The following is a 21897-nucleotide window of genomic DNA, read 5'->3' on the forward strand; positions in this document are numbered from 1 at the left end:
GAGTGCTGGAGAAATGTCTGAACCCAATTTAATGCTGATTTTTACCTCTGATGTTTATATTGTACAGGAGTCTTTAAAATCTTGAAAAGGGCACAAACTGAGGAGTCTTTGACATGCACATTGTCTGATATACTCTCAGAAACTTTTATTTAATCATTGTGATTGGCAGGGAACTTTCTGCAAGGAACATAATAAATGAGATCACTGGACACCTGCAATGCCATCTGGGTAATGCCAAAGTGGCCAAGAAGAACATGCGTATATACTATATGTTGTTGGGTAGGTATTTGCAGGTGATACAGTGGTGTCTGGTGCAACAAAAACTGCTTGTTGTAGATGGTGGCTGTGGTTGATTAAATGAACTGTGGCCAAGAAGACTTTAGTTATGAGGATTGAATAAGAAAGTTTGGTTGAGGAGCTGTTCTATAAAATGAAGTTTTGTTTGAGGACCATGGGTGTTAAGGTGTAATGTCTAGAATGGGTAGGGAGGAGTGGAATTGTCTCTGAGTGTTATAATTCCTCTTGGGATTGATACTTTTGACCCAGGTGAGAGCTCTGTCCTTGATGTGAGAAGGATACCTGCCAATGAAAAAAGATTGTATTCTGAGGGCTTGGTTTAGGAAGTACTGTAAGGCTCATCATAAAGGCATATCAACATAAATAACAAAGTATGAAGAAGTGTAAGAAAGGAAGGGAGTTTTTAAAAATATCTTTGATAGAAAGAGCTGTAAAGGAGAGAACTGATTCAGCTGATATGTAATATGTAATTCAACAGGGTTTTCATTCCAAAGTAGTTAATACAAAGACTATTACATACTATATATAGTGGTGGAAGGTGAATACGTCAATTGTGACAAACTACAAGTTGCTCAGGTGATGTAGACATTCCTGTAGTAGTTTATTGCTAGAGCAGAAGGAAGACACCATAGGCCATATTCATCATTAGACTGGGTTCACACATTCCTTTAGTATTAAATGATCAGATAAATTTCTTTAAAAAGTTTTGCCTTTCACACTTGCCCTTGGATTTCCTCTCACTCTTTCTTTACATTTTTAAATTTTTAAAAAATGTTTTTTTTGTGTGGAAGGGTATACAGCTGTTACTTTATATATTTTATTCCTTCCTTCTACTTTTTAGCATGGAATGGTACAGTGCCTACTGTACATATTTTTAACAGCAACTGAGTTATTTGTGTCACCAGACAAAATGCTTCAAGGTAAATCTTTTTTCAGACACACCTGAGACACACTTGTAGGGTGCAGTTCTCTTTCCGTGACGTGACAAACTGAACAGCTTGCGTAACCAAGTCATCATTAAACCAACTCCCACCTCCACTAGTCTGTCTGCAGCATCACCCACAGGAAACTGCCAGGTGTGCTTCCACTTAATTTGGGAAAAAGCAGATGTTAAACATCTAACTGCTTTTATTCATTTTTTGTTTCTCCAATGTGTAATGTCCAACTGCAATATGAGCAAAAGAGGCTAAAGACAGAAGAGCACATTTTTCCTTGACAGATCACATTCTCACGTACTGAGAAGTAGACATGGGCCATTAGGTCTTCATAGACTTTGCTCAGAGTAATCAAATGTTAACATAATTATCCCTCTGTATCCACTGAAATGGTGAAAGAATGCAAGGTCTGTTTTTCCCCTCATTCATGATCGGGTTGAGCAGAAACACACCATGCGCCTTACCGATTCTGGTAAGGACAAGGATATGTTTTAACTTAGGGACCTCAGGTTCATTATTCTGTATCTCAATGACAACGCCAGCCAAGAAGACATGGGAAGAATCTAAATGAATGGGAGGCTGCCAGTGCAGGAGCAACTGCTGTGCACCTGGATACATTAAGTACTCTGCAAAAGCAATGTTGAGTTTTTATGTTAAGGTAGGGCTTTGTGTTACTGTTAACACCAGTTAGTATACAATCTGCATATTACATTACGCAGTAGTAGCCCTTGTATTTTCATTTTTACTTATTCACAGAACAAATGTAATCATACTTCACAATTTCAAGTATGGTTATCGTTAAGTAAATTAATCTTTATACTGTATATACATGCAGCATACCAATATACTATACTTTATATTCAGTAAGCACACAATATGAAATTTATAGTCTTCTGACCTACAAAACATAGCAACAAGTACTGTATCCTGTGCATATGTAAACCATTAGATTCGTTTTCTAACTGTTCATTGCAGGGTGAATGAAGTGCAAAAAAGAAAATCACCATCAAAAGCCAAAGTATTAATACTTATCACTCTACTCTGTGAAAATACTTCAGAGCTCTAGCACGTTTGTGTCATTGTCACCCAAATCCAACATAATGACAGAGTTTGAAGTTGCAGATTAATTAGAAACACAGTCTGCTACTAAATTCTGTCCAAGACAGGAATTCAAGCCAGCTGGAATATAATATTATATTCCAAATTTTCCTCTACTTTAATTTATTACATTTTGTAGCATTAGAACTGATTTTCAACACAATGTGGATATAGATGTAAATAGAGGAATCATATCTTACTGGAATCATACATGGCACTGGAAGCATGTGAGTGTTTTTCATATTGCAGAGCTGCTATCTTTGGAATTATATAAACCAGCAACATGCTTTCAATTACTGGGGATGAAACCTACTGTAAAATATTTATTTACCGAGCCCTAGAACAGTCTTTAGAATTTGTTTTCTGGGACATAGTTCTCGGAATTAGTGAAGGACAGCTGACACTTTCTCAAAAGAGCTTGTGTCTAGTGAATGCCAAGACCATGACAGAGGTGACTTTCCTTCTAAATGTGAAAATCCTGAAGGGGTGATCATTGTTAGTTGGTTTTTTTCTGTTTCCTTCTCAGCATGAAACTAACCTCTACTTGTTCATTTACCCATATAAGACCTAGGATAATATGGGATTGTTGAGCCCCATTTTACCAATTTTGTGGGTAAAATGGGCCAGTAGATTTCTTCTCTTTGGTTCAAATTTTTGCTCTAGGTGTTCTTAGATTTTAATTGCTGTATTAGCAGGTATGGCAGTACTTTTCATATGCACAGTGTAGGTATACATGAAAATGTGTTTTTCACTCTCAAAGCTTGCTAACCCATGCTAAGATATGTTTGGTTGTATGAGCACCACATGATGCTGTCCACTACTTTGTTTTGTGGACAATACATGTATATGGACTGCAGCGGCCTAGCTGAAAAGTTATGGATTTTGAATGCTTTGAAATATGAATACTCCAGGAAAAAAAACAGTGAATACTTTCATGGTTTCCTGTTGAACTGTACTGTGGAGTATTGTGACTAAGCCTGAAATGAAATAAAATGCTTGTCACAGTGTGCTTAGACATTTTGTGTCTGACTCTGATATAATATACTGTATGCATGCTAAGATATTCAATTAAAAGTATCAAGTAAAACTAAAGTAAAAAAAAAACTTAAAAGTAGCCTAACTCAGTCTTGTCATAAGCACATAATTCTATGACTCAAACTGGGCAGGTAAATCACAGGTAAAAGATAATCGCCAAGGCAAGAGAATATTTGGAAACAGGCTTTCCAGATGAGACAACATGGACAACAGATGTTGAAAATGATCTGTTTACAGATATGCAGATCTGTAAACCATTAAAGTTTACAGATGTATACATACACAAAGTGGAATCTGAAATCTCTGTAGCCCGTTCTAACTTCCAGCATTGTAAAGAGCCAGAGCTAATTTTACACGTTCCATTAACAGTAACATGCTCACACTCCAAAAAAAAACTTAACTGTGAAAGTGTACATTGTTAGATATGTAAAGTATATAGGTACTGTAGTTCACGTATCATATTCTTTAAAATATATATATATAAATTGAAAACCCAAGTATAACTGTTTTATTGTAATTGCTGTATGTAAATTTCCATGACCTGTGATTATTTTCCATGCTGTGGTCTTTAAGAAAACATATATTGCTTTTAATCGATAAAGTATTACAGGTCTTTTTTAAAACATAGCTTTAACCTGTCTTAGCTTGGATGTGTTTTTGCCTTTGGAGCACTGCCTACAACAAGAATATCCTTTTCATATTGTTCATAAGAATAGTTATATTCATATTGTTTGACTACCACAGCTCTTCTACTAATTATTTTTAAAGTGTTTCTGTGACAGCAAATCTCAGCTGCCAAATAAGACAATCCACAAATACAGCAAAAGAAAACAGCAAAAAATAGCTTTGACACACTTCTAAAAGTCTTATTATTACCCTGCCACCACAGCACACAAAAGTCTAAAAATACAAAAATATTTGTATCTCAATTATCATTAATGTTTATATCTAATGTAAGTTTTGATTGATCATTAAACATGCACAGGTGTACATCTGGAATAATACCGTACTGTACATGCTAAGTACAGTAGTGGTTAGTAGAGGTTTTAACATCACTGTTGCAACAGAAATTAATCAAGCAATGCAGAAAAAAATAGAAGTAACATTAATAATACCATCAATGCCTTTAACACATGGTATGCTGATGGCAGAAAGATGTTAAAGACAGCAAGACGCCAATGTTAGTGTTTAGTTGCTACTGCATTTAGCATCTCACAAGGAGGACAAATGGCTCTTAAAACCATGTTAACCTGAAATAATAACTACAATAGTGAGTAATGAAAGCAAGATTAGGATTTTTCTCTCCTACTTCTCTAACATACTGGTTTAAAACAAAGGCATGTTATGTGTGACCATATGGTCCCTCTAGATTAAAATGACTTGTAAAATGTCGTATTGCTTGAAATCAATATGTAAAATAAGAAAGACTGAATGAAATCCTTCCTACCAGCCGCTTCCTGCTGTAATTTATTACACACTATGTAAAAATAGTGTAAACATCCAAGATGATGCAATATCATCACCACCAAGGCAATCTATCGAAAACTTTAATCAGAATAAAGGCCATCAATCAGATAACCTGAAGCTGGCTGCACAATGTGTTCACTTATGTGCCCTCTTCATCCGTGAGTCAAGCTGTAAATAATTTTAAAAATTATACTGTGTTATTTGTTAGAAAGAGGTATCTCCATCTTATCTTAGCAGAGTATGTTTGTAAATAATTTTTAAAAAAGGCCTGACACTGAAATCAAAACAAACAGTAAGCTACCTTGGCATTCAGACTTTGTTCATTGTATGACATTTGTCTGTTTCCAACACCTCCATAAAGGTACACTGTAAGAGTTTTAAATAAACTTCAGTGCAGCTTCCTCTGTCTTCAGACAAGCTTTTCTGTGGATCTCAAAGTGCACTGACATGACCTCACTCTTGCCCAATTGGGCGTCAGGGTATACAGACTTTAAAACCCCTCTAAGAAACACTTGCTTGTGACAACATGCAAAACTACACAGATATGCAGACAAAAATAAGACAGTACAATTGTTTTCATGTCCGAGAACAGATTAAAACCTGAAATGGGAAAAATGTGTTCTAGTAATGCGCAGTGATCGTTGTGAAAGATTGCCACAGAAGTTTTGTGTAAATGCATCTAAACAATCTTTATCTACTGTATAACTGTTACAGTTACGTTAGAATCTGAATATAACTTAAATGTCATACATATACTTTTTAGTCCATTCAACAGCAAGCCCTCATAATATTAAAAAAGCCAATTAAGTGAATTTGTATAACTAGCAATTCATATAAAAATAGCAGTTAAGTTTTCTATCAACCACAAAATATAATGCCTCCATCTAGGCTACAAAATATCATTTTCCCTCTGCTGTATTATGGTCTTTTATTGCTGCTACTAACTGTACTTTCATTTTTATTACATATAGTACAGAACATACTTCATTGACTTGAACGATTGCACAATTTTGAATGATACATATGAATTATACATAAAGAAAACATTTTATTTTATGGTAATTAACAGCTTACCCATAAAGCTAACATTTATTAGTTTAAATATTTAAAAATATTTGTAAATATTAAACATTTAAAAAGAATTTCATTTTAACAAAACAAAACAAACCTCACCACTGAAAACTGTTGGTGAATATACAGTAAGTGTAGTTTTTTGCATTGTTTATGAAGCAGGACTCAGTGAAGTGCAGTCTAACCTAATCCTTAATTGTGCAGAAAACACATGATGATTAGAATACATTATAATTCACAGACAGATGCTCATTCTTGAGCCCTTTGCCAACCTGTATTTGTTGGCACACACGTTTAGAGACCTCTGTGTTTCACCCTTCTTATTCTGAAACCTGTCCAAAGAAAACATGTCATATCCATACAATTATTTCTAAATCGAAATATGAGAGCTTTCCACACCGTAGGGATACAACATGGGGTACTTCTATTTCATATTATCTCTAAATAAGTAGGAGTCAAGACTGCCATACCTTATTTAGGCCTAAATGGAATACTTTAATGATCTACAAAACATAAACTATCCCATTAATGCGGGATTCTACAATTTATAAATACTTGGTTTCACAGAATCAACTGCTTTTTTACTGGACTAGCAGGAATCACAGTTAGTGTCTTCTACAGCTTTTCATCATAAAATGTTGAAAGTTTCCATACTTAACTTTTCTGTGTCAGGCTTCAACACAGTACACCTGTTCCGATCAGTGTCTGTGTGTCCTTTGATCTTTATCACCACTTTTCTATGATTTTCTCTCCCCGACATTTCCTGGCTTCAGCATCTGTTCTCACTGCTGCTGTTTAGTTGGTCTTTTTTAATTTGTTTGTCAGTCACATATCAGATCTTCCATATGTGACCCTAGTTTTTGTTTAATTAGCTTAATGTGCTTTAAATGACAACACATCAAAGACACTGTAACAAATGCAAGATAATAATTCAAAGGCACGTGGGATTAAAAAACAATATAACTAAGACAAAAGTGAAAAGAAGTACACTGTATTTGGTCTCTAAAACTCAGGCTGAGTTTGAGTAGGAAACATTATCCATAGAATCTGAGAATGCTTACTGTTAATCCAGAGAAATGGTGCTGAGAATTTGCATTTCATACATGGGAGGGAATGTATTTCATTTTCTACAACAATAATGGTGCATAATGGGAAAAAATAGCCAAAAGGGAATCCTTAACTAATTAGGTCAGCAGGCATTTCCCTCAGCGTTAATGTTCAAATGTGTGACCATCATCTACACTGACACCTCTTAAGCGACACACTAAAGCCAATAACAATGTGTTCTGTGCCTCTTGTGTATTAAAATGTTAATTGTGCTGGAAACCAGGCTGCTCAGTGCGGTTTCTTTTTAATTTACGAATAAAGCAGAGAGACAAGGAGATCAAATATGTTGCGTGGTTTAAAAGTGAGAATAACCTGCAGGAAGCTGCATCAAAGGCTAAGCACAAACTGAATAGCACACTTCAGATTTCTTTGACATCCTCTACAAACTGAGACAGAGCCCCGTACTTTCCATGACTGTGATGAGAACATTAGAAAAGTCAAAAATAGAAGAGGTCATTCAGCCGGCCTAGCCTGTATAGTATTTAGCAGCTAATTGATCCAAGGAGTTCATCTAGACATTTCTTGAAACCGGGGAAGATGCAACAAAATAGCTGGATAGATTGTTCCATAGTTCCACAACCCTGTGTGAAAAAAGTACCTTCTAAGAGTTTGGTTTTGAATGCATACAGTAGTTTCTATTTGTGTCCTTTGGCACTGCTGATTGTGAAAGTTCAATGAGTTGACTTTGCCTTTCAGGCATTTTGATTTCTTGATTCAGCTGTGCTAACAGTCATCTCTGTTCAAGACTAAAAGGGTTCAGTTCTTTTAGCCTGTCAGTGTAGGATATTCCTTTAAGCCTGGGAATGGATGGTTGCCCATCTGTGGAATGCATCCAGAGCAGCAATATCATTTTTGAAATGTCTAGACAACAATTGTAGACAATATTCTTAATGAGGTCTTACCAGTGTATAATACCATTTTAGCATTCATTGAATCAATTGAATTAAATTCTGTGCTTTTAACTATACTGTATACCCAAAATTTTGTTTGCCTTTTATTTGTTTGCCCATATTATCTAATAAATGTAAATAATGTGGCAAGATAAATACCTGTCTTTTTCTTATCTAGCTTAATGTTTCCAATTGTATATCTTTTTACTTATATTTTTGATTCCTGCATTAATACTCTGCACTTGTATACATTAAGCATAATGTGCCAAGTGTTTAATCAGCCTTGAATTGTTTACTAACTATACCAGAAGTCAGATCAATTATATAATTTAGGAAGAGCATTGGTCCTAATACAGATACCTATAGTACTCCACTAATTACTTCATGCGAACTGAGTATTCACTCATTAGCGATACTCTCTATTTTTCATTCGTTAACCAGTTCACAGTCCAAACATGCACATTTCCCTACCCGTAATTTCAGTACTGTTAAGATCTGTGACCTTTGCATAAGACAAAGAACCAAATGCCTGTATTTGGAATAGTTTTCACATACTCTACTATTTTACATCTCACCTTTTTTGGATAACTTTATATTCAAGATTTGCATTGTTTAATAATAAAAAGATACAGTCATAGTCATTAAGTTAAATTTCTTCTTAAAGTAAGTTGAAAGTTGAAGGTAAGTTGAAATGACAATTAACTCACATTTTTATTACTATTCAATCTGACTTTACACTGACAAAAACTTTTTTTTTCAGAAAATCATTGCTCTCAAAGTCTTTGCCTTTAAACTGATGAAAAAGCAACCTTACAATTTCCTATTCCCCTTTTGTTTAGAGTCTCCAAATCCTCCTCTCACCTTAAGTCTAATGAAGGTCACAAACAGCCGTGGAAAACTGATATACAGCAAAATACAGTTTTTGCAGTGCAAAATGCAGATTTTGTATTTCTTTTATTATACTTTTATTTTTCAAACTGATCAGATGTTAAGATTTTGTCACATATTGAAATTTAACAAAAATAGGATACTTGTTTGAAGAACCTAAAATGTAAAGGGAATAAATATGCTAAAAAAAACCTAGATGACACATGTATGGTTCTTTCATAAAGGATTCAGCTGACTGCATCAAAAAATCATTGCCTGTAACGGTAAGAGTGCACAAGTGGTCAGTAGACTATTTCTTCACAGACCTGACTAATGCATTTCTGTCAGATAATACTAAAATTGATATCATTCATTGCAAATGAAATTTTAAGTACTTTACATGTCTCAAAACCGAAAATGTAAAAAGAAGTAATGTCTTTAAAAATGGACTGTATGTAAGTTTGTAAATGATTCAGTTGTGGGGTGGCACAGTGGCAAAGCAGTTAGTAGTGCTGCCTTGTAGCTCTTGGGGCCCTGGATACAATTCCAGGTCGGGTGTGCTATCTGTGTGGAGTTTATATGTTTTCCGCTTATTTGTGTGGGTTTCTTCCAAGTGCTCTGGTTTGCTCCCATAGTTCAAAGACATACTGGTGGGTGAAATGGCTGCTGGGAAAGCTGGCCATGGTGTGAGTGTGTCTGTGTCTGTGTGTGCCCTGTGATGGATGGGCACTTCATTCAGGCTGTATCCTGCATTGTGCCTGTTTCTTGCTGGGATAGATTCCAGGTCCCCTGCAACCCCGTATTGGATCAAGTGGTCAGAAAATGGATGTATGGACTCAGTTGTCTTTAATTCAAGAAATAGCCTATAATAATATAATAAGTAAAACAAACCTTTTGGAAATACCAGGATTAAATGGGAAGTCATGACTGCATCCCCAGCTGTGAGACACAGCAGGAGGCAGAGATGAAGCAACCAGTGGATGGGTCATCTGATGTTAAAGAGCTTTTGACAAAGCCGAGAACTGACTGAATTTGCTGTCAGCATTCTAGTAGAAATATAATTGTCCTCTTCTTCATTGCAAGGGAAAAAACAATTGTGTGCCCTATTAACTAATATCTTATCTGCTGTTGAAAGCTATGCACACACAAATTATAATGCTTTTGTTTTAGAAATATTACAAAAATGTAATGTAAGCCCACAGAAGTTTCCAAAAGTGTAAAATGTACTTTCCCACAATATTATAGTCCTTGTTGCTTCATCACAGAGACCTTATTCTTGTTTTGCATAGATAAATGAACTGTGCCCCTGGCTTCACAGCCAGCATCAGCCAACAAAACAAAATACATAATTTTTACAATTATTGTTTTTTTTATATTATAAAAGGACGTGGCATAGAGGGTTAACCAGAAAGATAGAAGACTTACAGTACTAAGAGAGATGGGAATCTGCTGCAGGATTCTGAAACCTACCCACGAACTGCACCACTTCCGCCCACTCTGTCCTCCTCACAGCTGCTCTCACTGAGGCAACCTCGCAGCTCCTAGTGCTTCACACTTTCCTTCTCCTCTTTCACTCAGAGGCTCCAAAAGCCTGTTCTCACCTTACGCGTACCAAAGGTCACAGTCAGCCACAGAAAACTGCAACACCGAGAAAGGTGATTTTGGGGCACAAGCCCTCTTCTGTCAGGGAAGGTATGGTAACTGTGAAAGTCAGGCTCACTGTCTTGCTTTGCCAAACAATATCAAAACATCTCTGTAGGACATACGGTGTTTTTATCACCCCTCTTCCAAATGGCCACAGTGAACTTCACAAAAACACATGAAATTTGAGAGCATGCAAATGTGCTTCAGGATATACAGTACAGTATATAAAACGGTTTTGCATGCATCCACACCTCCTATATGGTAGCACTATGGAGTCTTGCAACTTAGGGCTCTGTACTTACCGTTGGAAGGATGCAGGTTCAATTCTGGTTTGCTCTAGTAAAATGCCCAGTTGTATAAATAAATACAAATGTAAGCTACTTTGCGAAAAAAAGTGTCGGCCAAAATAATTAATAATAATGTATGGTGATTTTGAATTGTAGTAGTAAACTTGGCTTCAGGGAATAAATAGAATTCAGGCTCCACATTTGTCCGACAAAAACTATGTGATTTAGCCATTTTCTTTAAAAAGTACTTTCACACTGCACGGACAATTCATTGATGTGTACAATGCATAATCAAAACCCAAATTAATCAACAAACATTGCATCAACTGTACAAGGAAAAGTTAATTAAATGCTAAAATGTAAAAAGAAAGTTTATTCTTTTCTACTTTTCAGTATGGAATCAACCTCAGCTTGCTCCTTTGCAGGCCACAAGTTTACAAATAGCTGCCTGTTCTAGACTATTGAGTTAAGGGTGTTGCCCACACATATCAGCGACATTTGCCAATTAAAAAAATCTAACTTCACAAACCTGCCTACAAAAAATGTAATAATAAATGTAAGAAATAATTATGGAGACATGTGAATGAAATATTTTTAACAACAACGTCTATCATCATGGAGCATGAATTCACTGCCAACATGTTAAATGACACAGACTCTTTGTTATAATCACAAAATATATATTGAAAGTAGTTTAACCTCTAAAGGACCAGTTTACATAGATTCATAATTACTCAAGTAAGGTTTTTTTCCATTGTTCCCTAGGTTGTAGTTAGTCTGCCTTAATGTCTAACTATAGAATAGTAAATTTCATTCAACAACATATTGAAATATTACTAGTTGTTACTAGCTTCTGCCTTTCTGCTACAGAACATCATTTGTTTCACATCTGCTGAAAGTCACTGTAAAAGATCCAAAAAGACATGCTGAGCAAGAGGGAACACACCTGTCTTCTGGAAAAGAAACCAAATGTTTCTTATTCCGTCCATGAAATAATTTGCGTAAGCATAGTTTACACCGTATGATTTCTGGTATTTCAAAAATTGGATCTGCAAAAAATTTGGGCTGGTGTTGTTTAACTTATGTTTTGGTGTGTTTTTAAAATGTGAATGTTGTGGAGGTCTGTAGCTAAAGATCCATTTGAGCTTTATTATTTTACACTGAATATGAGGAATGACTATTCAGCTTGTTCCCACAAACTGGAGATTTGACTGGACTAAAAATATCTCTTATCCCATAACATGCTCAGCAATCCACTGGACACTAATGTTTGAAACGTTGGAGATATGAAGTCACTCCCTGAGATAAATGAACATTGCAAACACGTTGTCTTTAAGATGCATCCAAGTGTTTCTCATGCTACTGTACATATCCACTCTGGTATGATAAATTTCCATTAATGGCAATTTCAGATTAAAACTGTTTTGCAGCAGCAATGGCAGACAGAACGGGGTCAGCTAAAGCTCAGCCCAAAATCAGTATCTCACCTATCTGACCTAGAGAAATTTGGCCTATATTGGAGTGGAAATTTTAAAAAAAATGTTTTAGTGAAACAGAGCTTCCTGACCAAACCTTTCCATTTTTCAACTTTAATATGTGTGGCATTACAGGAAGCTGCCCACCTCTCAGCTTACACATCATCTTCAACTATCAAGGCCTACTTACTAACACTAAGTACAATTCATTTCCTGTGATTCTCGTGAATCTGCAGAGAGGAAGTCTCTATATATCAAGAGTTAGATTATTTTAGATATATCCCCAAAGCTTGGATCAACCTTCAAATCATTTGAATACCATAAGGACAATTGTTTAAATTCTGTAATATGATTGTTTTGTCATAAGATTTCACTCTAAATGTTAATCTCTAAATAAATATTACCCTAAAGAAATGACTACTCCCCCCTCCATTACCTCCACCTACTATTTTCTGTTCAGTCTTCTCAGTATGTCCTTTACAAGAAATAAGTGAAAACATTTCTGACCTTAGAATGCTCTGGACCAGTTTGTATTCTGTTTCCTTGCCTGTCTGAAATTCTGAATCCTTTTATCTTACAAAGTGAAACCAGCATCTTCAAAAAGCACACTGCCAGACACCACAGACCCCACAGACCTACTCCTCTTGGTCGATGTATGGCAGGACTGATGCGTACTGATGATAAGAGAGAGTTACTTAACCTTTGTAAGGAGGTAGTGCCATTACATTACATTAAATATTACATTACATTAAACTACATTACATTAAGCTAAATCTGATTTCATTTTGCTGTCACAATGCAACTGCAGTTCATCAGTTCATCAGCCTACACAAAGTTTTCATCTATATGTTTGCATATATTGTAGATGTATCAGAATAATGAGGGTACATGGCTGGTATTGTGAATCAGAAGGTTGGTGTAGCTATTAGCTAAGAAGATCAAAGTTTATTACCAACCATATAGGCAAGAAAAAAAATATCCTTGAATGTGACCTTTGTAAAACAAAACATGCAAGGAAAACGTCTTGAAGAAAACTTTTTTTGTCCCAGTCTTTTTTTTTCAATGCATCACTGGGATCCAGGGAATTTAAAAAAAATGTTTTTAAAAATCCATCCTTCATGTGCAAATACAAACACATTTAAACGGTTCATATTTATTAAATCATATTATTTTCTCCTCTTCCACTTTGGAATAACCAGTTATTTATGTGGCTAATTAAGTGTTCATCCCCAGGTAGAAATACTGCCTTGCATAGTATTGTTACTGTGATTTACAAAACAAAGTATTAGTCGATTAAATTTAGGAGAACTCTTGTCATTTGAGAAGTGAAGGCCTTGCTAAGAAAACAAGTTTATGTTTTCTCTCTTTAATGATAGATAGATAATACTTTATTAATCTTGTAGGGAAATTGATGAAATGCACATAGTATGTCTATATACATCAGTAGCGAGGAGTAGCAGACTCCAGATGAACAGTTGTAAGTTCAAGTCTTGCATTATACACTATTGTTGTATTCTTGAGCCAGGAACTTCAATCAAGCGCTGCTCTAGTCAAAACCCTGCTCTATGAGGGGTCACACTCTAGGTTGTCAATATAAATGTGATTTTGCTCTCAGTTAATATATCTGGTTAAATAATTACATTTAAAAGTATGCTGTGCTGAATTCCAATGTGGTTGTGCTGTAGTGTGTACTGGCTCTTCATTTTCAGGTATAGTCCTTTCCATGCTGGTCCTTTTTCTAGCATGATAATTAACTTGAGGTTAATTTACATGATGGTTTACATCATGCAACCTATGCACATTCTAAAGCTGATCAATTAAGGTGTACTGGGTTCTGACAAAAGTAGACAAAAGTAATTGTCTAGCAATAGTAACACTGTTACAATGTTACATCTTGTATAATACATCTGTTTTAAATATTTTAGAATGCCTCATCCCACTGGGTGGAGAGAATTATTAACAGAAACAAATGTTTGTTTCTTTTTAATGACAACCCAATTTATTTACAATTGCAGAAAACTTCTGGTCATAAACTATTATGTTTTAAAATAACTCCAACTTCTGTGTTGTACACATTTCAGCAGATTGTTAAATGTACTATGTAAGAACCTGGAAAGAAATGCTCAGATTTGATGGAGCAGCAATTGCTCCTTAGAAAAGAAAATTCAAATGTGCTTTCTCAACATCACAAAGAGCTGCATTTCTTAAGACATATACACATATACAGTATTTGGGCTGTTTTAGCTACACCTTCTCAAAGTGAAATGTTCATGATATCTATTTATCCTCCAAAAGGTGACCTAAAAATGAGAATCAGTAAAGTTTTATGAGCATACAGTAGTATCTGTTACAGTAGCATGATACAAAATGTCCCTTCTGCTATTGTCTTTGGTGGTAATGCAGTTACAACCAACAGTAACGAGAGAGATAAGGCAGGTCTCACCTGAGAACAGAGATGATATGTCTGCCTTCTTGTCCTCCTGATGTTTAGAGAACTTAATGACACGTAGGCAAATGACAGTGTGCATTGACTGTGGCCACTACCTCAAAAGTTGGTGGTTAAGATGCAAAAATCCATTTAACAAAGCACTAAGGCGGAGCTACCTAAAGCTTTATATTTACTACTTCTTAAATCCTTAAAGCTACAAGCCACGACACTATTTTGTGAGAGTGCAATTCATCCTAAACGGTCAATACAGTAGGTCTGGCTTTTTTCACCCCTGAGGCAGTAACATTGTGCAACATGGTAGAGTCTTTTTAGGACATTCCAATCTGCTTACCATCACAAGCTGTAATTTCTACAGGCGACAACACCTGACATTGAATTTCCTACACAGTTGTTTGCAGTCTTCACAAAGACATTTTCTTTTGCCTTTGATTGTCACCATGACAGATAGAAGGAAAAGATTTTAGGAAAGGATTTTAAAGCAAATCCTCAAGGGACCTGGATTCCAATTCCTCTTACATTATTTCAAATTTGAAATGAGTGTGGTACAGTACTGTACAGTAGGTCTGGGGGCTCAAGCCCAAGTTCAAGTTCCTAGGGCTGATTTCTAACCAGTTAGGGAGAGGTATACCTGGTGTAACCATGATCTACTCCAATTTTGTGGTGGAAAAGCAAGTACTTCATGAGACCTTCGATGTTTTTTCACTTTTGTAGGTCAGCCAAACTCTAATGTTGGAGTAGAGGATGTTTTGAGTTAGATTGTTTAACTGGTTGGTCTCACCTGGTTGAGAGAACAACAATTAGGACAAGTCAGAGCCCATGCCCCCCTCTCCATACAAGTGATGAGCCAGCAAGCTGTTAAAGGCGTGATGATTACATGCAGAGATAAGAAGCAATGTGTGAGGGGCGAGCGAGTTCTTGATCCATTACACTTCTACCTAGAAGGTGATCAGTTGTTGGTGATGTTAACGTTTAACCTCCTCCTGAACCGTGCTTTAAAACTCTGTTAAATAAGTTAAATAATTCCATGACCACTTAAAAAAGCATCTTTCCTTGATTAGCTATTGAATATCTGAACAAATTGACTTTTGATTGTGCTGCCATGTGTTCTTCTTTTTTTCCATATGTTATTCAATACACAGAACAATGCAAGAAATAAGACTTTTTAGGTCCACATAGGTAGTGGGAATGATGGTATGGGGAAGTAGAATTGAGTATGGGCAAGGTTAGAGGATTAAATGTCTCTTGATGATAAGAGACATGTTTTTATTTATGTTTTCCGTTGTCATGGTGCAGCGTAATAACTGTAAAGCCATACTTCCTAAACCTTTGACCTCCATTTGTATGTCTTAAATGAGTAATGGGGATAGGGGAGGGAGATGGGTTTAAAATAACCTGATCACCTCGCCTCTGTCATTGTTTACAGCAATACAATAAAAAGGAATTTATCATCTTAAATGTTTTTTAAAAGTCAAGTGTAGATGTTGTGTTGGTAGGCAATCCATACCTTAAAACCAGAAGCACAGGTATGACTTTCAAAAGATTTGTGTCTCATAAGATGTCAGACATAAAATTAACTGCCCCCACAAGGAGTGTCAAAGAGAAACACCACAGGGTACATTTCTAGCACTCTTCTTTATGTCATAACATAACAGCTTTACTTTTAAACACAGGCTTAACAGAGGTGGGGTCCAAAAGAAACACTTTATTTCAAAGCTGGCCAAAACAAGTCTGTCCAGAAAACAATTGTCACCACAAAAGATAGTAATAAAAAAAAATAGAAATCTTTAGCAGATGAATACAATCTTTAGGCTGCATCCATTACAAACTCATTGCTTTTCTGGATTGCCTTTTCACCAACATTTACTACATACTGTAATTCTCATTCTCATTAGGACAAAAATACTTAATTGTGAGAGTTTTTCTATGTCAGACGGTGCAGCCACAGTATCTTTGGCCAAGATGTTACTTGTCTATACTGTGTCAAGGGCACTATGTAGGTGAAAGACTACATCAAGGTCTTAAAGAGCATGGTAAAACTATCACCTGGCTAGGAGATCTGAGAAGTGCTAATGAGTGCAACATCCATGATGGCCCTATTAAAATGATGGATGAAGCTAAATGCCAGGGAAAACCTAAACATACAAGTAAAGACCATTTTCTTTCTCCTGTGTCAAGAGCACGTGTCAGAAACCTTTGAGATACCTCACATAAAAATGGAATTGTTGGTGTTTTCTGTTCTATGATTAATGTTTTGTATCAAAAGCTTTATCTTCACACCGCACATTAATGATTAGTGGCAAGCCTTATTTATACTCATAAAAAATAACAAAACATAACAATAGGCAAGAGAAATAACAGAGTAGTTAAACAGTACATAATGAACAGAGCAATTCAAATAAAAGCTTCCATTTGGGATTCTGTTTGAGAGCTATTGTGCTATTTTCATCTTATTTTATTTTCATTTTTCATCTGGTTATTTTTATATTAACGGGTTAATATATACTTTCTGCCATCTGTCAACAATTCTGAAACACTTTGACAGCTGACAGTCATTTCCTCCATTGCCTGGGAGCAGTTATAGTAATCAGATTTCACTCACTATTCAATAGATTCATTGAAGATTCTACATAATAACAGGGCCTCTATAATACTAAGATGGTGTTTCAAGCAGAAAATATAATTCACAAATAAAATAATGTATACACTACAGGTGACCACTAACATCTACTACTTAGTAGTATCCCTTCTCTACACATTCTGCTTATTTTGCAGCATATATATTCCATCGATGTACACATTTCTTGCTACATCATATGTGACAAATTCCAGTCCTGTAGGTTTCTATTCATTTTTAAACTATTCAACTGTTAAATGCTCGGGGAAAAATGAAAAACCATAGCACAGAAATTGGACATACCCAAATTAACAATTTGGAATATACAGAAGAAGAAACCACAGGTATAATTACCAATAAGCCAAGACAGGGTGGACAAAGAAAAACATCTGCAGCCGATGACAGATATATTATCACTGCTGTCAAGGAAACCCTAAAACAACTGTCAGTGAAATTGCCAACAGCCTCAGAAATGAAGGTATCAAAATCCACAGCTCGTAGAGGACTGAGAGAGCAGAGTTACAAAAGCTACACCGCAAAGTGGAAACCTCTCATCAGCACTAAGAACAGAAAAACCAGCTTAGAATTTGCTCAGTAGAAAGCAGAAAATTGAGCCAGCAGAGCTTTAGAGCAAAATGGATAGATGAGACCAAGATAAAAATTCTCTAAAGTAATGGCAAGGTCCATAAATGTCAAAAGAAAGGAGCTGCAGATGCTCCAAAGAACACCATCCTACCCGAGAAACATGGTGGAGGTAATGTCATGGCCTGGGCTTGCACCTCAAGAGCTAACACTCGTGATGCAAATCATGATGCAGCAGAAGAATGAATTTTGAAATTTACAGAGATATTTTGTCTGCTTATGCAAAAAAAAAATATTATATCATACATACTGTATCGGCAGTGCTTCACTATGTAGCACAACCATGGCCCAAAACAAACAGCCAACAAATCCAGGAACTCATCAGAAAAACAGTGGAAAGTTTTAAAATGGACAGATTGAAGTCCAATTGAGCGTACATTTTTCATGTTAATGAAAAAAAAACCTGTAGTCAGAGCATCCCAAAATTAGGCAAGAACCCAAAGTTGCTACAACAAAGGCTTGGGAAAACATCTCAAATGTTTGAACAAAGAGTTTGGTTTTTTGGTAATCTTTTTGGGGAATTCTTGAGCTGTTCTTGAGTCACAGATTTCATGCAGTTATCATGTACAACCAAATGCTGATGTTCATACCCTGGATTTAAGGTGAAAGTGTCCCAAAACATATGGTCACTTATTCTGATATGAACAAATCAATGCATGGAATTACCAGAAAACAAAAAATATTTATTACTTTGAGTGTATCTTTTATACCAATCATGTATAATAAGAAATACAAATTGCTTGACTGTAAAGAAAAAATGACTTTGAACTTTGCTGTCCCAATACTTTCATTGGGCACTGTAATTTTTGGAGTAGAGTGGGAATGTTTTGCTATGGATTTCAGAGTTTTAGCTATACAGTAATGCAGTTCTCTTCAAATTGGTGGTCAGTTTTTATTATTGACATGAAAATAATCCATGCTGACTTTCTCTGCCCCTTTTACAAATATTTAAATGCAACGTATCTGATGAGGAAGACAAGCATGACTTTCATTATAATGCACCACCCTTTTAATTAATACAGCTTTATGGGAAGAGATATGAGACAGGAGCAGGGAAACCTCTTAAGTAAACAGAAGGATTAAGCTTGGTAAATAGTAGAACAGTGATACTTGCCATGGTCACATAAATTGTCATACTGCTGTCTTTTTAAAGCCAAGTACTTTAGTAACTCTTAAACACAATATTTAAACAGTTGTCCACAGTGCAGTGTTATACTGTATATACTAAAATAAATATTCATAAATTAGATATTTCAATGATTGGCATTTTTATATGCCATTCATTTGAGAAATACATTTTCAACCACCTCCCAGAGAAGTATAAATAAAATATTAATTTAGTTAACAATCAAAATTGGTGTTTCTATCTACCCAATAGACAGAGGAACAGTGTCCCTGAGAGATGGGACACAACAGCTGAAATTTGTGGCCCCATCTGCCAGTGGGTGTTATAGCAAGAGACCAGTCTTTTGAAAGCCGGTATGAACTGGAACACCAAGAGTGAGCATTTCAGAGAGGTTTAAGATGGTACCTTGCCAAATAGCTCTGTAAATTAAAAATCAGATATTTAAATGTATTCTTTAGATATGTACATAGCCCTGGGCTCTGTAAAAAACAGAGTAAAGCATAAAAAGATATACTGATACACTATATTGCTATATCCGAACCATGGGAAGCCATACCAAAATGAATTGGGTGAATGGTTCCAACAATGTTATATTTTATAATATTTTGTCAATTTATTACAGAAAGCTCTAATAGAAAATTACTTATAAAATCTTGAAAATATTTGAAATGGCCACATGGACGTATTATACAACAATATAGAGATGCTGTTAACAATTGATATTGATATTGGGGAAACCCCCACAATCACAAACTCAGGGTGTGATTATTGAAATATGATGCAGACCAACAAAAATGTGTACAAACAAAGAAGCTTGAGACTTCAAGTCAAAAGGACTCTGTGCTCCAGTGTATGAAAAACAAGACTACATTTGAAGGTGCATTCGAATCAACTACAGGATAATCCACATAACCATAAACAGAAAGTCCTGAAGTCACAGTAAAAATCATGGCAAACCTTTAATTGAAATCCTTAGAGTGAACCTGAGCTTGAGAAAAATCCTCCTTACTGTGTTCTTTTGGAAATCTACAATTTACCCAGGTGAAAGCAAAAGGGGGGGAAATGATAGGGCAAAAGCAAAGGTGGAAGAGAACTTAATTTAAGACAAAAATGCTATTCTAGAGACCTGTGCCAATACTGTAGTGTAAGTTAAAAAGCAAATCTGAGTTCTTAGCCTGATCACAAATCCTGGACTCTGTGGAATTATATTACTATGAAAGGAATCTGAATGAATAAAACGGATCTATATAGGAGGAGTTAAGGGGAAATCAAAAATGGAATACTGTAAACTATCTCTATGAGAAAAAGGCTTGGTCTTTTAGGTATAAGTTACCTACAGTGCTTTAGCATGAGCAGAACTGTGTTATAATCAATTGTGGTGATTTCTGTCACATTGAGTTATAGTATACACCATATGATGACATAATATGTCACATATTCTCGATTGCTAGAGTATCTATACGGTAAATGCAAGGGAATAAGTAACACTTCTTATGCTGCATTAACTAATCTATCGGCAATGCTCATGTGGGTGGCATAAGACCAGTCTGCTCAAAAAATTCCTTAGCCCTTCTTGGTAACAAGATTTGTTTTTTAGCGTATTCACAAAACAGACTGAGAAGACTTTGACTTCAACCCACAACCTTCTGGACATACACTTGTGGCTGATTTCTGATTTCTGACTACCTCTCTGAAGAGGCAAAACACATTTTGTGTACAAAAATTTCCTCTTTGAATGTTTTTGTATCACCTTGATAATAACCATTTAGATTAATTATCATGATGACTATGGGAAAAATGTGTTAACAGCAAATACATTTAGCTTTAACCATAACCTACATGATAGGCATGTTCTAGTTAGTTAAGTTCAAAGAAAGACACACACGTTGCTTGAACTGTATGCCAAGCACCACAGATCACCAGCTATCATACTGTGAGCTGTCATTATTTTTCATATTTCCAGCAGTGTGTTAGATTAAAGATTAAAACTTAGCATGAAACAAAACAAGCAGTTAACAGGTGATTAATCTGTGCTTAATATGAGAATGTGCATGAAAACAATACTGGGTTAAGAAATACGGTGGTTGTGAACATAAAAGGGCAAAAGACAACATGGAATCGGGGTTTACTGCCTAAATTAGAGTGAAAATCTTTAATCTACCAACAATTTGAGAAATGGCTACATGTGCCCACGAAATGTTAAGGAGACCTTACTTTTTTCTGTTATTGTTAAATTGTTTGTTCATTGCTTGGCTGGAGTGCATGTTATTATAAAGCATTTCCACACACACAAACAGCATTAAATTAGTAACCCCTACCTCACTCCCCTGCCTACAGCTTCCACAAGAAATGATGTGATGTCAAATTTAAAACTTGGTGGTGGGTGAGGCTTTTAAAAATAATTTACTTCCATAATTACAGAAGACGCTTACTTCTCTGTGTAAGTCTAAGTGTCATGTTTTATTCCATACCACTGGTACCAACAGGACCTAGTTGAGTATCTTAACTGACATCTTTGTACATATATTATAATAATAACATCACTTTATTAACCCTTTACAATTTCTTGCATTAGTAATTGTGTTTTCATATACCCCAGCTTGCTCTCCATGAGACACACAGACAGGGAGAGAGCCTGGGGTCAGAGCACAAGGTCTGCCATTGTATGGCACCCCTGGAGCAGTTGGGGTTAAGAGCCTTGCTCAGGGGCCCAACACAGACTCCTCTGCCGGCTGTAGGATTTGAACCAGCAACCTTCCAGCTACAGGCACAGATCCTTAGCCACAGAGCCACCACTCCACCCCTCTACCCCAGGATAGAAGAATATAGAATATGCAGGATAGAAGAAGGAGTTTGATTATGTAGAAAACTACAGTGCTGTATTAACAACTGT

The 21897-nt window shown here is 35.8% G+C and overlaps 1 protein-coding gene across 6 annotated transcripts in view; it reads right to left on the bottom strand.

The window, feature by feature from the left end:
• zbtb7c (zinc finger and BTB domain containing 7C) overlaps positions 1 to 21897 on the bottom strand; it is a 107971-nt gene that overhangs the window by 56042 nt on the left and 30032 nt on the right. For 2 of the 6 annotated variants that reach the window (XM_088628956.1, XM_088628961.1), the window contains one exon: positions 4945 to 5000. The exons of 1 other annotated variant lie outside the window; for it this stretch is intronic. The gene's annotated coding sequence lies outside the window, so the exon portion shown is untranslated. Of the gene's footprint in view, positions 1 to 4944; positions 5001 to 12680; positions 12724 to 14616; positions 14750 to 21897 lie in introns of those variants that run through there. 3 more of the 6 variants (XM_088628958.1, XM_088628964.1, XM_088628965.1) reach the window with 3 other exon arrangements.

This window comes from Lepisosteus platostomus, chromosome 4 (assembly GCF_059453375.1).
Source record: "Lepisosteus platostomus isolate fLepPlt1 chromosome 4, fLepPlt1.hap1, whole genome shotgun sequence".
In the NCBI taxonomy this organism is placed as follows: Eukaryota; Metazoa; Chordata; class Actinopteri; order Semionotiformes; family Lepisosteidae; genus Lepisosteus; species Lepisosteus platostomus.